General features: G+C 41.3%; 1 protein-coding gene across 1 annotated transcript in view; it reads left to right on the forward strand.

Annotated features, from left to right (window-relative positions):
• Positions 1-1,288: 1,288 nt before the first annotated feature.
• Positions 1,289-15,528, forward strand: part of LOC121863723 — a 58,853-nt gene continuing 44,613 nt past the window's right edge. Inside the window, exon 1 of the mRNA XM_042362471.1 lies at positions 1,289-1,349. The gene's annotated coding sequence lies outside the window, so the exon portion shown is untranslated. The remainder of the gene's footprint in view (positions 1,350-15,528) is intronic.

A 15,528-nucleotide genomic window follows, 5' to 3' on the forward strand; every position in this document is an offset into this window, starting at 1 on the left:
AAAGAAACTTAACTTGCATTCCCTAGAAAGACGAAGAGTGCGGGGAGATATGATAGAAGTATTTAAGTGGGTGAAAGGAATCAATAAAGGGGATATACATAAAGTTCTTATAATATCCGAGCAGAATAGGACTCGGAGCAACGGATTAAGTTGGATAAGTTTAGGTTTAGGAGGGAGATAGGAAGAAACTGGTTCACAAATAGGGTGGTGGACGAGTGGAACAAGCTTAGCAACTTTGCAGTAAGTGCTGGAACTCTGGAAAGTTTCAAAAGGAGGCTAGATAGATTCATGGATGATAGAGAGTGGTAGTAACTTTCGACAGGAGCTGCCATGCACAGGCCAACCGTCCTATTGCAGACTCCTTATTTTCTTATGTTCAGTGATACCACCCACAGTGTCAAAACCTGACTGAATTACTCAGAATAGGCAAACTGTACTCCTAGCTTTGTCAATAAATTTGTTAAACTTAAAAATAAAAAATATAAACGGACAGAACTGAACGGGGGGCTAATTTTCTGGTTATCCGATTCTTTTTTCCAATTATTAATGTATATATGACATTAACATAGTTGTATGTTGACCCAAAACGAGGCATGTACTGTCTCAGTATCACAGTCAGGTGTGGGGCGGAATCATTAACTTTCGAATGAGCGCACCGCGGACCGGTCATCATTTAATAATTTCCGTTTTTAGATTTCTTCTAATATTTACCCCATTTTATTATAAATTAATTTGAATCTCAACATCATTTGAATATAATGTACTGTTGAAGGAGGATAGTTTAGTACACCATAAAATATGTAATCTAAATACAGACACAACTCTTGTAGTTTCGTGTGTACCCTTGAGTAATACTGAAGTGTAGAAATTAATTTTCTTTGATATATTTCACATACACATTTCACAGTTATTATTTTCTTAATGGCCAGTTCATAAAACTTAATGTCGTAATGCGAGAAACATTCGCTGGCTCTTTTCTCTTTGTTGACCCCGGATAATTTTGCCGCGTTCACTGTGAGTGAAACTGAATAGTAACATGAATTGCACCTTTTGTAGTTATTTTCTCCTCTTCAATGAACGTTCATTCATTCTCAATTTCTCTCTTTGATCAAAACCTTACAAACTCACATATGATGATACACTCTGAAAAAAATAATCAATATTTACATACACAGACTCAAACGTAGTACGCGTCCTCGCGGGATTTTTGACCAATCAGCGCACGAGAAGGCAACGGTAGGCGTGGCCTTTGATCAGCTGTCGACAAAAGCGTGCGTTTAGTGTGCTTCTGGACTGTGAGGTGAAAGGATACTAAAAAATTTTCCTCTGGCTGGCTTGGAGTGCTTGCGGTGAGTTTTCCCTTGTTGTTCCATATCACGTACCTTATGATACACTGATTCAATTGTGGAAAAGCAATGGTTAGATTGATTGGAATGAAGTACAAATTACAAGAAAATCACCTTTAACTGTTTAGACTGGAAGTGTGACCACTTCAGCTCCCTATCACCCGTGTTTGACTATGGGATTATTGTATATTCTGTACAGTGAATTTATGCTTAGTATCTCTGCTCCTAGATCACGGACAAACAGCTGACGGGTAAATTTAAAAGTAAATTATGCTATTGAATTTTTTTTGTGTATTTCAATATGCAATAACGTTAGTTTACAGGTTAATACAGAGCATCATTGTAAAGATTTAGTAGTGTAGGAAACTTTACAAATTCTGAATGGATTTTTGTAAATCAATGGCACAGGTGTGTTTCGTGGCTGTGTACTATCAGTTTGTACGTAGTAGACTGATAGTATAATTAAAACTAAATTTGAATAACCTCGTCTTGTGCATCATTATTATATTTAAAGATTAATACGTTATGTTTCACATTTATACTGATGAATGCCATACTGGTGTGATGGCTGGGGATGGTATGAGAGATGGTGTCAGTGGAGTATTATAAATGATTTGTTGGGTAACCATATACCTCCTTCGCCGCCCCGCCCCCTCGTCTACCCTCCCCTCCCCTAACCTGCCTTTCCTTCTAGTGAAAGAAAGAACCAAACGATAATTGCACACATGTCAGAACTGCCTACTTTATAACATACAAAAATAAACATTTACACCACAAATAGGTTAATTTATTACTCAGGTTAACCATGACACACACAAACACTGCATTTTTTTTCTCGAAAATTTCGACTGAACTGATCAGTGGTTCCCAAACTGGGAGGTGCGAGGTTGGTACAAGGGGAGGGTAGGTCACGTGGAAAACATACTATACTGTATGTTGATAATCTTTTTTCTTTATTTGGATATTTTCAATAAAATTGTGTAACCTTTTATTTTAGTATATTTCAATCTCCCCCATATATTGTACATGAGATACAAGGATAAAATAATTACGAGTTAGTTGATCTTGAAAGTAAAATAAATGTGAGTACAAGGTGTAAAGTTGATTAAAAGTTTATTAAATTTATTTTAGAAAATGGGACTTGAGGGTTTGGTGAAAACCAAAAGGGGGGAGGGGGGGCGTCATGTGAAAAAAATATGGGAACCGCTGATATACTGTAGATAATCATAATACATAAACAATTTGGATATAATTAATCGATGGTATGGAAAAATTAATCACAAGGAGTAATATATAGACCTCCTAATCTTGATGGAGTTAATGAGCTACTTATTTGGGATGATATGCGCAGGGCTTCTAGACATAGCAAAGTCTGTATAGTAGGCGATTTTAACTTTACGGGAAACTCAGAGGATTTTCTTGAAACAGTTCAAGACCGTTTCCTATGCCAACATATAGCCGAACCCATCCGGGTTAGAATATACTCGATTTAGTTCTGTCAAACAGAGAAAACCTCATTAGTAATGTCGAGGTAGGGAACGAACTTGCAAACAGCGATCACAAAGTACAATTCAAATTAGAATTTAATGGCAGTCGCAAGGAAAATTCCATTAAAGTCCCAGATTTCAGAAGGGCAAACTTTGATAGGTTGAAAAGGCAGCTGAGAGACGGGGTATCACGTTTGGGGGTGGATTACATGACCTCACGTGAGGTGACCCCACACAATGTACCCACAGAGGGCGACCTCACTTTACCTGGAGACCTGACAACGATAACCTCACAAAATATGACGGTTGGGGATGACCTGATCACGAGATCTGAAGCTGACGAGTTCCACAGCAATTTAAAGAATGAGATACTTATTGCACGAAGGCAGAGCATACCATACAGAAAACTCCGATCAAACAACAATGACCCCAAATGGATAAATAATTATTTAAAGATTATTATTGGACAAAGGAAGGCTATAGGTAGGAGAATAAATCGTGGTGAAGACCGAGATAAGAAAAGCATGGAGGAATAGTGAACTGAAGGTAGCAAGGGAGGCGAAGTCAAACCCCAAGGGATTCTTTCAAATGTATCGAACTAAAGCACGAGAAATGATTGAACCAATACAGTGAGATACCGGCGATAGTGAAGAAAATAAATTAAGCGCGATAGTAGTGACTAGTATCGATGTTAGTAAGCAAATAGACAAGCTAAAGTCCCGATGAGATATTTGCCAGAGTATTAAAGGAATGTAAGGAAGAGCTTAGTATGCCCTTAGCAAATTTATTTAACATGTCCTTAAAAATGGGTATAGTACCAGAATCCTGGATGATAGCCAATGTAATACCGATTTTCAAGAACATAAGAAAATAAGGAGTCTGCAATTGGCCGGTTGGCCTGTGCATGGCAGCTCCTGTCGAGAGTTACTACCACTCTCTATCATCCATGAATCTATCTAGCCTCCTTTTAAAACTTTCCAGAGTTCCCGCACTTACTACAAAGTTGCTAAGCTTGTTCCACTCGTCCACCACCCTATTTGTGAACCAGAAGGGAGATAGATCACTATCCTCTAACTAGAGGCTCTAGAGGGGGCAGTTCAAAAGATATCAAAGTCTTTAAACTGCTAAGAGAACATATGGGCACGGGGGTGGAGGAGACTGCAGTGGGAGCGGGTAAACAAGGCGAAAGATTACAGGGAAATAGTGTTAGGAATGATGACAAAACTAAACGCGGTAAGGGGAGGACTCAGAACACGACTAACTTAAATGTATACTATGCGAACAGTAGAAGTATGAGAAACAAAATGGATGATATTAGGGCCTTGGTATGTACCGAAGAAATCGATATAATTGCATTCACTGAAACATGGATCAACCTAGACACACGTGAATTACCAGTCGAATACCAAATTGCGGGTTACAAACTGTTCCATACCGATAGGCAGACCAGGAAAGGAGGCGGAGTAGCAATCTATGTTAGGGATAATCTGAAGTGTGAAATAAATAAGGAAATAAAAACTGAGAGGAATACAGAAACAATTTGGATAGAATTAAGCGACGGTCGGGAAAAATTAATCACAGGAGTAATATATAGACCCCCCAATATTGATAGCGTCAATGAGCGACTTATCTGGGATGAAATGAGCAGGGCTTCCACACACAACAAAGTCTGTACAGTAGGCGACTTTAACCTTGGCCAAATAGATTGGACTGACCTTACGGGTAACTCAGAATCAGGATTTTCTCGAGACGATCCAGGACTGTTTCCTAAGTCAACATATAACCGAACCCACACGGGGTAATAGTATACTGGATTTAGTTCTGTCGAACAGAGAAAACCTCATTAGCAATGTCGAGGTAGGGAACGAACTTGCAAACAGCGATCACAAAGAAATTCGATTCCAGTTAGATTTTCAGGGCAGACGTAAGGAAAATTCCACTAAAGTACCAGATTTCAGAAGGGCAAACTTTGACAGTTTAAAGAGGCAGCTGAGAGAGGGGGTGTCGCGCTTGGCCGTGAACCTGACAGATGACACCGACCTGATAACGAGATCTGAGATTGCCGAGTTCCACGACAATTTAAATAGTGAGTTACTTAATGCACAAAGGCAGAACATACCATACAAAAAACTCAGATCAGACAACAATGACCCTAAATGGATAAATAATTATTTAAAGAACATCATTGGCCAAAGGAAGGCTATAGGTAGAAGGATAAATCGTGGCGAATTCCACCTCCGGGACTATTGTAGGGTATTGGCGAGTAGGGTTAAAACCGAGATAAGGAAAGCAAAGAGGAATAATGAGGTAAGGATAGCAAGGGAGGCGAAGACAAATCCCATAGGATTCTACCAAATGTATCAAACTAAAACACGAGAAAAGATTGGACCAATACGGTCAGACTCCGGCGAGCTCACTGATAACGACGGAGAAATGAGCAATAATTTGATTAAATATTTTTCAACAGTTTTCACCACCGAAAATTTAAACATGATACCCGAGGCACCGACTCTATTCAGAGATAGTGAAGAAAACAAATTAAGTGAGATAGTAGTGACTAGTAACGATGTTAGTAAGCAAATAGACAAACTAAAGCCTAATAAGTCACCTGGTCCCGATGAGATATTTGCCAGAGTATTAAAGGAATGTAAGGAAGAGCTTAGTATTCCCTTAGCAAAGTTGTTTAACATGTCCTTAAAAACAGGTGTAGTACCAGAATCCTGGAGGATAGCGAATGTAATACCGATTTTCAAGAAGGGGGATAGATCACTATCCTCTAACTACCGCCCAATCAGTCTAACATCAATAGTAGGCAAATTACTGGAAGCAATCATTTCAAACTCTATTCGAAATCACCTGGAGAAGCACCGATTGATCAATGATTCCCAGCATGGCTTCACAAGTGGACGTTCTTGCCTAACTAATCTATTAACATTCTTTTCATCAGTTTTCGGGTGGACGAGGGGCACAATTATGATGTGGTATATTTCGACTTTAGCAAAGCCTTCGACAGAGTCCCCCACGAAAGACTAATTAGAAAGGTAGAAGCTCATGGCATCAAAGGTAACATCCTTAAATGGATTAGGGCGTGGTTACAGGACAGGAAACAGCGAGTGAGCATTAATGGCACTAAGTCCCATTGGAGCAACGTCACAAGTGGAGTACCCGAAGGCTCAGTACTTGGACCATTATATATATATATATATATATATATATATATATATATATATATATATATATATATATATATATATATATATATATATATATATATATATATATATATATATATATATATATATATATATACGATTATAGATATCGGCGTAGACAGCAACATAAGTAAATTTGCTGGTGACACTAAAATAGGGTGAGTAATTAAATCTAACGAGGACTCCGCAAAACTACAGGAAGACTTAAACAAATTTTTCAAATGGTCTGAAAAATGGCAGATGAAATTCAATGTGGACAAAATTTGTACTTTACATTTAATGTAAAGTACTTAGTCTAGAACTCTCGGAGATGTAAACAGAGAAACCAGATGAGCAACGATGTTATAGAGAAATCCGACTGTGGGAAAGATTTAGGGGTCATGATAAGTAGGAATCTTAAACCAAGTAAACAATGTGTATTTGCTCGAAACAAGGCTAACAAAGTACTTGGGTTCCTACAAAGGAGTGATAGTTACAAGACTAGCGAGGTCATCCTGAAACTATCTTGCGCTTGTGAGACGTCACATGGATTACGCAGTTCAATTCTGGTCACCGTACTACAGAATGGATATAGAATCCCTAGAAAGAAGTCAGAAGAGAATGACAAAACTAATCCCGGGCATTAGGAACCTTGAGTACAGAGACAGGTTAAATCATCTTAATTTGCAATCCTTTGAGAGACGTAGAATGAGGGGCGATATGATCGAGGTATACAAATGGAAGTCAGGGCTAAAGAAAGGTGACATTACAAAGGTATTCAAACTATCCAACTCGTAACAATGGTTATACATTTGACAAATTTAGATTTAGGCCCAAAATAGGTAAACATTGTTTTAGAAATAGAGAAGTGGACGAGTGGAACAAGTTACCAAACTCGAATACGCTGGATTGGGTGAAAAGGGGGCTGCCCAGTATGGGCCAATAGGCCCGCTGCAGTTTCCTCCATTCTTGCGTTCTTATTTTAGGTTAGGTTAACGTTCGGATGGTTAATCTTCAGGTAAAATAAGCTGGGGTACAAATCTTTCAGGTGAACCGAACAAGTTAATACCGACTGAGATCACCACAGTACCTTCCCTCAGTTCTATGGTAATTTTCCAAGACAAACTTGTTCCGTGTTTTCTCAGAGTTTTGTCTTTATAACGAGAAGATGATAACAAGAAGAAACAGACTTACATTTGTACTCAAAGGGATCATTCAACAAATAACATTTCAGATATTTTCACAGCAAGGACTCGCCGCCTCCAACACCCACCCAGCGGTCACATTATACCAATATTTCCGGTGACTGGGTCTCTGAGGTGTTTTTTTGTGTGGCAGAGACGCCCTTGGTGTGCGTTAGTACTGGACTGTGTAAACACTGTTAACGCATTTTTTCAGTCACGAGACATTAATGTAGTAGTGCGCTCGATTTTCAGTGTATTATTTATATATAATTATTACAAAATCAAAGGCAAGAACGATTAAGATTAATATAATAATAAATGCATTAGTAACGGAGGATTGTAGCGTTCGACTTTTATATACCGTATATCATTATTATATATATTCTGCGGGAACTCTGGAAAGTTTCAAAAGGAGGCTAGATAGATTCATGGATGATAGAGAGTGGTAGTAACTCTCGACAGGAGCTGCCATGCACAGGCCAACCGGCCTATTGCAGACTCCTTATTTTCTTATGTTCATAAATTAGGTTCATATATGTTACAGCTCAACTAAGAGAAAGAGTATATTATAAATGGTGAAAGACGCCAGGCTAGTTTCCCACTACAGGACGACGCCGCAGTTGTGGATCTAATACGGTACCTATTATGGGCCCGAACCCCTTGCGGAAATAACGAAGCCATATTTCTCGGTAACGAAGCCTGACGTTTCTCAAATTATATTTATTTTCGTTATAAGGGTTTTGGCTATTGTTATTATATATATATATATATATATATATATATATATATATATATATATATATATATATATATATATATATATATATATATATATATATATATATATATATATGTACACACACACACACACACACACACGGTATACCGGTATAATATCACCTTGATTTAGGAAATTAGAGACTTAATACTTCCCAGAGAAGAATGTGTAGGTCAGGTTAGAAGACAAAAAATGTGTAGGTCAATGGTTAGGTCAGGTTAGTAGATAGAGGAATGTGTAGGTCAATGGTTAGGTTAGAAGGCAGAAGAATGTGTAGGTTAATGATTAGGTTAGAAGATAAGAATGTGTAGGTCAAAGGTCAGGTTAGAAGGCAGAAGAATGTGTAGGTCAATGTTTAGGTTAGAAGACAAGAATGTGTGTCAGTGGTTAGGTTAGTAGACAGAAGAATGTGTAGGTCAATGGTTAGGTTAGTAGACAGAAGAATGTGTAGGTCAAAGGTTAGGTCAGGTTAGCAGGCAGAAGAATGTGTAGGTCAATGTTTAGGTTAGAAGACAAGAATGTGTGTCAATGGTTAGGTTAGAAGGCAGAAGAATGTGTAGGTTAATGGTTAGGTTAGAAGACATTAAAGATATACTGTACACCTAACAGTCGTGTCATGTACAGTTAAACTATGCAAAGAATTTTGGGATCACCCGAAGGTTAGCCCCTTTAACTTATTTACCTGATGTTTAACCACCCTTATATTACTGGGGGGTAGCGTTAGGGTGTGCGAGAGGTTTGAATAATAGACCACGTTCTTTGCACACTTTACTCTTACAGCCTCAGATGGTGACTGGCAACCGGGCGCTGCCGTCAGACAAGCTCACACCTCAACACATGGGAAACCATATCGTACGATGGTACTCCATCTAACAATCTCACATCTCCCCCCCCCCAAGTTAAAAGGAAATGACAATACACATTTGAACTAACGAAAGGAAAACAATGCAGTCATAAAAAACAATAATGCAAGAAAAATTCAGTCAAACAAAGAGAGACAGGAAAAAACTAAACTAATTTTACACCTCATACACTACACCACGTAGTCAGCCAACCAATTCGGGGACCTGCTTGTGTTGAATGCGGTGGATGAAAGGTGAGTGAGCAATTCAATTCAATTTCAATTGTTTATTCCTTGATAGAGGAAGTGGGATCCTAGTGCTGTCACTAGGTACCCCTGTACAACACCAGAAGCATCTGGCAAATGTGACAAGTATATACAGTATAAATATTATAAAGGGGCTTACTGAGGCCTAAGGAAGGAAGGAAGGATATTCCTTTAACACATAATCAATGTTATTTACATAGTATCTGGCCAGTATGGGGAGAATCATCGTGTCTCCGTCAGGGGGTCGTGGAGTGGTGGTCCAGCAGGCGTCACGGAAGCGTTGTGTGTGGGGACATCTTAGGGGGTAGTGGATAAGGGTGCGGCTGTCGGGTCTTCTGCATAATGCACAAGAGCGTTGCTCAGGGGATGCGAGGATACCAATCTCCCAAGCAAAGTCATACCCAATGATGATACGGGCAGCAATCACGTCCCCTTTCCGCGACCCTTTCCCATAGACATAGGAGAGGTCAGGAAGTTTATGGAGGACATTGTGCCAGATGGGCGGGGAGTCCAGGGGGATGGCTGCTTCCAGAGCTTCTCTCTGTGGCACCGTGAGTGAGCAGCCATTCCTCCAACCTGGCCACATTCTCCTCCAAAGGTGGCAAGGGTATCTCAACTGGCATAGGAGGGACACGACTGCTCTCAGGTCCAGGGTTCGGAGGTAGGTCGTCGGCAGTGTGATGCCCCCCTCCATCGCCCACGGCAGCCACAGCACGCCTATGGAGCGGGAAGTCGACAGGCACCAAGTTGAGGTACTTGCAGGCCTCCAATGACAGGTAGAGGGCCTTGGCTGTCTGCACGAGTAGACCTCCTGGACGGTGGACCCCTCGCCCACACTGAGGCGGCAGGGGCGGACCCCAGACACTTGAGCTGTTTGTTCGCCATGTCCCTCAGGCCATTACAGGCCCGAAGTTGCCCCGGACACAAACCAATGTCCCGGAGCAGTGATGGCCCTGCCACACACACACCATAGCACCTGTGTCAGCCACAGCCAGCACAGGGGTGGCGGGGGAATTGCCCCCAGCCTGGGTCACGAACACTTGTAACCTGGGGTGGTGGGATAGCTGGGCTGTTGCCACTGTGACAGCACCTGACACATCCACAGAAGCACTTAGGGCTGTCTTACTCCTACAACACCTTTTGAAGTGACCAACCTTAGAGCAATTGCGACATGTGGCCCCACTTGCAGGGCAGTTGCTTTTGCCGGAGGCATGCGTTATGCCACAGTTCCCACAGTGCGTGCGACTGGGGTATCCAGGTCGGGCGGCAGCTCCCTCAGACTCACCCGGGACGTCATCACCAACCGCCGCTACTGCCTCCGTGTCTGTTCTCGCCACTGCCTGGCTAGACGTATGACACAATACACCAGCATCTCTCACTGCTGCCTCAAATAACATACACTTGTTTCTAAGCACTTCAACACTCTTATAACTCGAGTACCCCTGGAAAATTTCCACTTTCAACACTGGGTTACTCAGGCCCACCATAACTTTACGTAATAGCATGTACTCAGAGAGATCGTTATCACAGGTGGGACATTTAAATTCACACTCCACTGCCTCTGCGAAGCATCGTTGAAAATACCTTTTCATGGGCTCCTCTTCACCTTGTTTGCTGTTGAAAAACTCGTTCCATTTCACAGCTTGGTTTGACGATTGAAGAACCACTCCACTGATGGCGTCCAGGGCTAACTTGGGCGAGAGCTGCTACTACTGACCGCTGGGATATCTCGAGTCAATCACCCTTTGGTGTGCAGGGACGCAGTTCAGGCTAATGTGGAGTGTGGCCACCAGTTGTGACCATCCGTTCAACAGTACCCACGACTCCATGTCCTAAATACCGCTGCTGGCATTTCTGCCTCACACTTCTCTGGAGTGACCGCTGCTGAGGGCTTCATGACCGGCATAGGAGCATGACCGTGGCCGCCAGTAGCTAGAGACGCCATCCGAACCATCAATGCACTCATGGTCTGCTGCTGGGCGCGCGTGGTGGTGTTCCCTGCCAGTGTAGAGATGCCCTGGCGTCCCCTTGAGGGCATCGAGAATCGTGGATGTGTAGGGGCCATGTTGGCGTTCTCGCCAGGGCTGTTATGGCGTGTCGGGCCCCGGCATCCTACTCACTGCACCATGTGAGAGGTGTGAATAATAGACCACGTTCTTTGCACACTTTACTCTTACAGCGTCAGATGGTGACTGGCAACCGGGCGCTGCCACAGACAAGCTCACACCTCAACACATGGGAAAACATATTGTACGATGGTACTCTATCCAACAATCTCACAGGGTGGTTAATCTTAAAGTGAAATAAGCTCATGGGTCAGATCTTCAGGTGATCCGAATTTTGTTTAACATGAACTGATTGTGGGTTCGAGTTGGCAAGCAACGTCCGTGTGTGTGTGGTGTGTAAATTTTTTGTATTCTACACGTTTTAGTTCACGGGTTCCAACTTAACTCGAATTTATATGCCCACTATAAACATCTTTACAACACACACACACTCGTCATTTAGTTGATGTGTAACAAAACTACGGACAAATCTTGCTTAGCAAAAAAAAAAAGGAATTAACTGATATGGATGAAGAGTCGACAGTATAGTCATGAGAGATCTAACGGTATTTGTAGCCATGTTCAGAAATAATAATTATACTTTATTATTCAGTGCAGGAAGCACAGTATGTGAGGCAGCTATAGTAAGGTTGTCAGATCAAACCAAGCCAGTAGAAAAACATACATGCCAGTATCTCTGAGGTTATTGTTTGTAAAATGTGAGGATGCAGTATCGCCTCAGGTGCTATTCTAGATACTTCACATGATATCACTGTCTATATGTGTCATCAGTTCTGTTATGGAAGCTTTGGTCTTGGCAGAAGGTGTAATGATTGTTTATCAGATCACAGCTTACAGCCCAGAGAAATACAGCACATATAGCAGTAAGTAGATGCCCACGTGGTAACCCACATAGTTGACACACCCTACAGTGCCAGTAAGATCTGACCCAGACGTTATGACCGTGTTACTCAAGAAACTACACCTGGGCAAACACAGCTGTCCAGGCCTGACCCAAGAAGTCACCGGCTCATTGTTCCAGAGTTCTCACCATCACGCGATTAGCTTAACCTGGCGACATGACCATGTTACTCAAGAAGCTACCCTCCAGCCATTACACCTGTCACCTGACCAGACACACCCAGATTAGTGATGACATCTTCCGACGAGTGACCATCAATTATAGGCCCTGTAGCTCCCTCCTCGGGCATTCACATTTGGATTATTATTGTAACAGGGAAGGGGCCGACAGCTCCCTCCCAGAGGGAGATTTCCCTCCCCAGCTAGCAGAGTCTCCCACAGGAGACAGAGTCCAGCAGCACTTGCAGACAGCTTCCCCAGCCGATGGGCCTCCCTCAGGTCACATGTGAGTTATAAGAACATAAGAGTGGAGGAAACTGCAGCGGGCCTATTGGCCCATACTGGGCAGTCCCATTTACACTCAACCCCTATTGCTCATATATTCATCCAACCTATGATTGAAGCTATCCAGCGTATTCGAGTTAATGATAATGTTTCGTAACTTGTTCCACTCGTCCACTACTCTATTTCCAAACCAATGTTTACCTATTTCGCGCCTAAATCTAAATTTTTCTAATTTAAAACCATTGTTACGAATTTGCTCCTGGTTGGATAGTTTGAGTACCTTTGTAATGTCCCCTTTGTTTAGCCCTGACTTCCATTTATACATGTCTCTCGAGGGAGTGCAAATTAAGATGGTTTAACCTGTCTCTGTACTGAAGGTTCCTAATGCCCGGGATTAGTCTTGTCATTCTCCACTGAATTCTTTCCAAGGATTCTATATCCATTCTGTAATACGGTGACCAGAATTGAACTGCGTAATCCAAGTGAGGTCCTAAATCTTTCTCACAGTCGAATTTCTCAATAACAACATTGTTCATCTGGTATCTGGTTTCCCTGTTTACATCTCCTACACTGAGTACTTTACATTTGTCCACATTGAATTTCATCTGCCATTTTTCAGACCATTCAAAATATTTTTTTAGATCTTCCTGTAGGTTTGCGGAGTCCTCGTCAGATTTAATTTCACGCCCTATTTTAGTGTCATCAGCAAATTTACTTATGTTGCTGTCTATGCCGATATCTATGTCGTTTATGGATATAATAAATAATAATGGTCCAAGTACTGAGCCTTGGGGAACTCCACCAGTGACGTTGCTCCAATCGGATTTAGTGCTGTTAATGCTCACTCGCTGTGTCCTGTCCTGTAACCACGCCCTAATCCATTTTAGAATACTGTATATCATTTAATGCCATGAGCCTCCACTTTTCTTATTTGTCTTTCGTGGGGAGACTGTCAAAAGCTTTGCTAAAGTCGAGATATGCCACATCATAATTGTGCCCCTCGTCCACTGATTCGAAAATAGATAGAAAGAATGTTAATAAATTAGTTATGACATGAACGCCAGCTTGTGAAGCCATGTTGGGAATCATTGATCAACTTGTGCTTCTCCATGTGATTTCGAATAGAGTTTGAAATGATTGCTTCCAGTAATTTGCCTACAATTGATGTGAGACTGATTGGACGGGAGTTAGAGGATAGTGATCCATCTCCCTTCTTGAAAATCGGTATTACATTCGCTATCCTTCAGGATTCTGGTACTACACCCGTTTTTAAGGACATGTTAAACAACTTTGCTAAGGGCATACTGAGCTCTTCCTTACACTCCTTTAATACTCTGGCAAATATCTCATCGGGACCTGGTTGACTTATTTGGCTTTAGTTTGCCTATTTGCTTACTAACATCGTTATTAGTCACTACTATCTCACTTAATTTGTTTTCTTCACTACCTCTGTATAGAGTCGGTGCCTCGGGTATCTTGTATAAATTTTCGGTTGTGAAAACTGTTGAAAAATATTTATTCAGATTATTGCTCATTTCTCCGTCGTTATTAATGAGCTCGCCAGTATCTGACTGTATTAGTCCAATCTTTTCTCGTGTTTTAGTTGATGCATTTGAAAGAACCCCTTGGGGTTTGACTTCGCCTCCCTTGCTACCTTCAGTTCACTATTCCTCCATGCTTTCTTATCTTGGTCTTAACCATACCAGCCAATACCTTATAATAATCTCGGAGGTAAACTTCACCATGATTTATTCTTCCTACCTATAGCCTTCCTTTGTCCAATAATATTCTTTAAAAATTATTTATCCATTTTGGGTCATTGTTGTTTGATCTGAGTTTTCTGTATGGTATGTTCTGCCTTTGTGCATTAAGTAACTCATTATTTAAATTGTTGTGGAACTCGTCAACCTCAGATCTCGTGATGAGGTCGCCCTCTGTGGGTACATTGTGTGAGGTCACCTCATGTGGGGTCATGTAATTCACCCCCCAAGTTTGATACCCCTTCTCTCAGCTGCCTCTTCAAACTATCAAAGTTTGCCCTTCTGAAATCTGGGACTTTAGTGGAATTTTCCTTGTGGCTGCCCTGAAATTCTAATTGGAATCTTATTTCTTTGTGATCTCTGTTAGCAAATTCGTTCCCTACCTCGACATTACTAATGAGGTTTTCTCTGTTTGACAGAACTAAATCGAGTATAGTATTACCCCTGGTAGATTCGGTTATATGTTGGCTTAGGAAACAGTCCTGGATTGTTTCAAGAAAATCCTCTGATTCTGAGTTACCCGTGAGGTCAATCTAATCTATTTGGCTAAAGTTAAAGTCGCCTACTATAGAGACTTCTATATATGGAAGCCCTGTGCATTTCATCCCAATTAAGTTGCTCATTAACTCTCAAGATTAGGAGGTCTATATATTACTCCTGTGATTAATTTTTCCCTACCATCAATTAATTATATCCAAATTGTTTCTGTATTCGACTCAGTTTTTATTTCCTTATTTATTTCACAATTCAGATTATCATTGTCAGAGCGATCCAAGGGCGAGTTACTTATGGTGAAAGTAACGAATCGTCCACGCTAGTAACGTCTCTCAATATTTATTGATGTCCCCATCATTACACAGTGGCGCGAGTCGCGTGAAGTCACTGTGAAGGCGTGTATGCCACTAGAACCAACCAAAAAGAACATAAGAATGGAGGAAACTGCAGCGGGCCTATTGGCTCATACTGGGCAGTCTCATTTACACCCAACCTCTTTTGCTCGTATATCCATCCAACCTATGTTTGAAGCTATCCAGCATATTCGAGTTAATGATGATGTTTGGTAACTTGTTCCACTCATCCACTACTCTATATCTAAGCCAATGTTTACCTATTTTAGCCTAAATCTAAATTTGTCTGGTTTATAACCATTGTTACGAGTTCGCTCCTGGCGGAGCTAAATTGACCATTTATCCATATGGGCAGTTGACTGTAAAAGATAGTATAGTTTGGTGGCCTTCAACTGCCACTGGTCTACAAAATTTTT

This window comes from Homarus americanus, unplaced genomic scaffold, assembly GCF_018991925.1.
Source record: "Homarus americanus isolate GMGI-L3 unplaced genomic scaffold, GMGI_Hamer_2.0 scaffold48354, whole genome shotgun sequence".
Classification (NCBI taxonomy): domain Eukaryota; kingdom Metazoa; phylum Arthropoda; class Malacostraca; order Decapoda; family Nephropidae; genus Homarus; species Homarus americanus.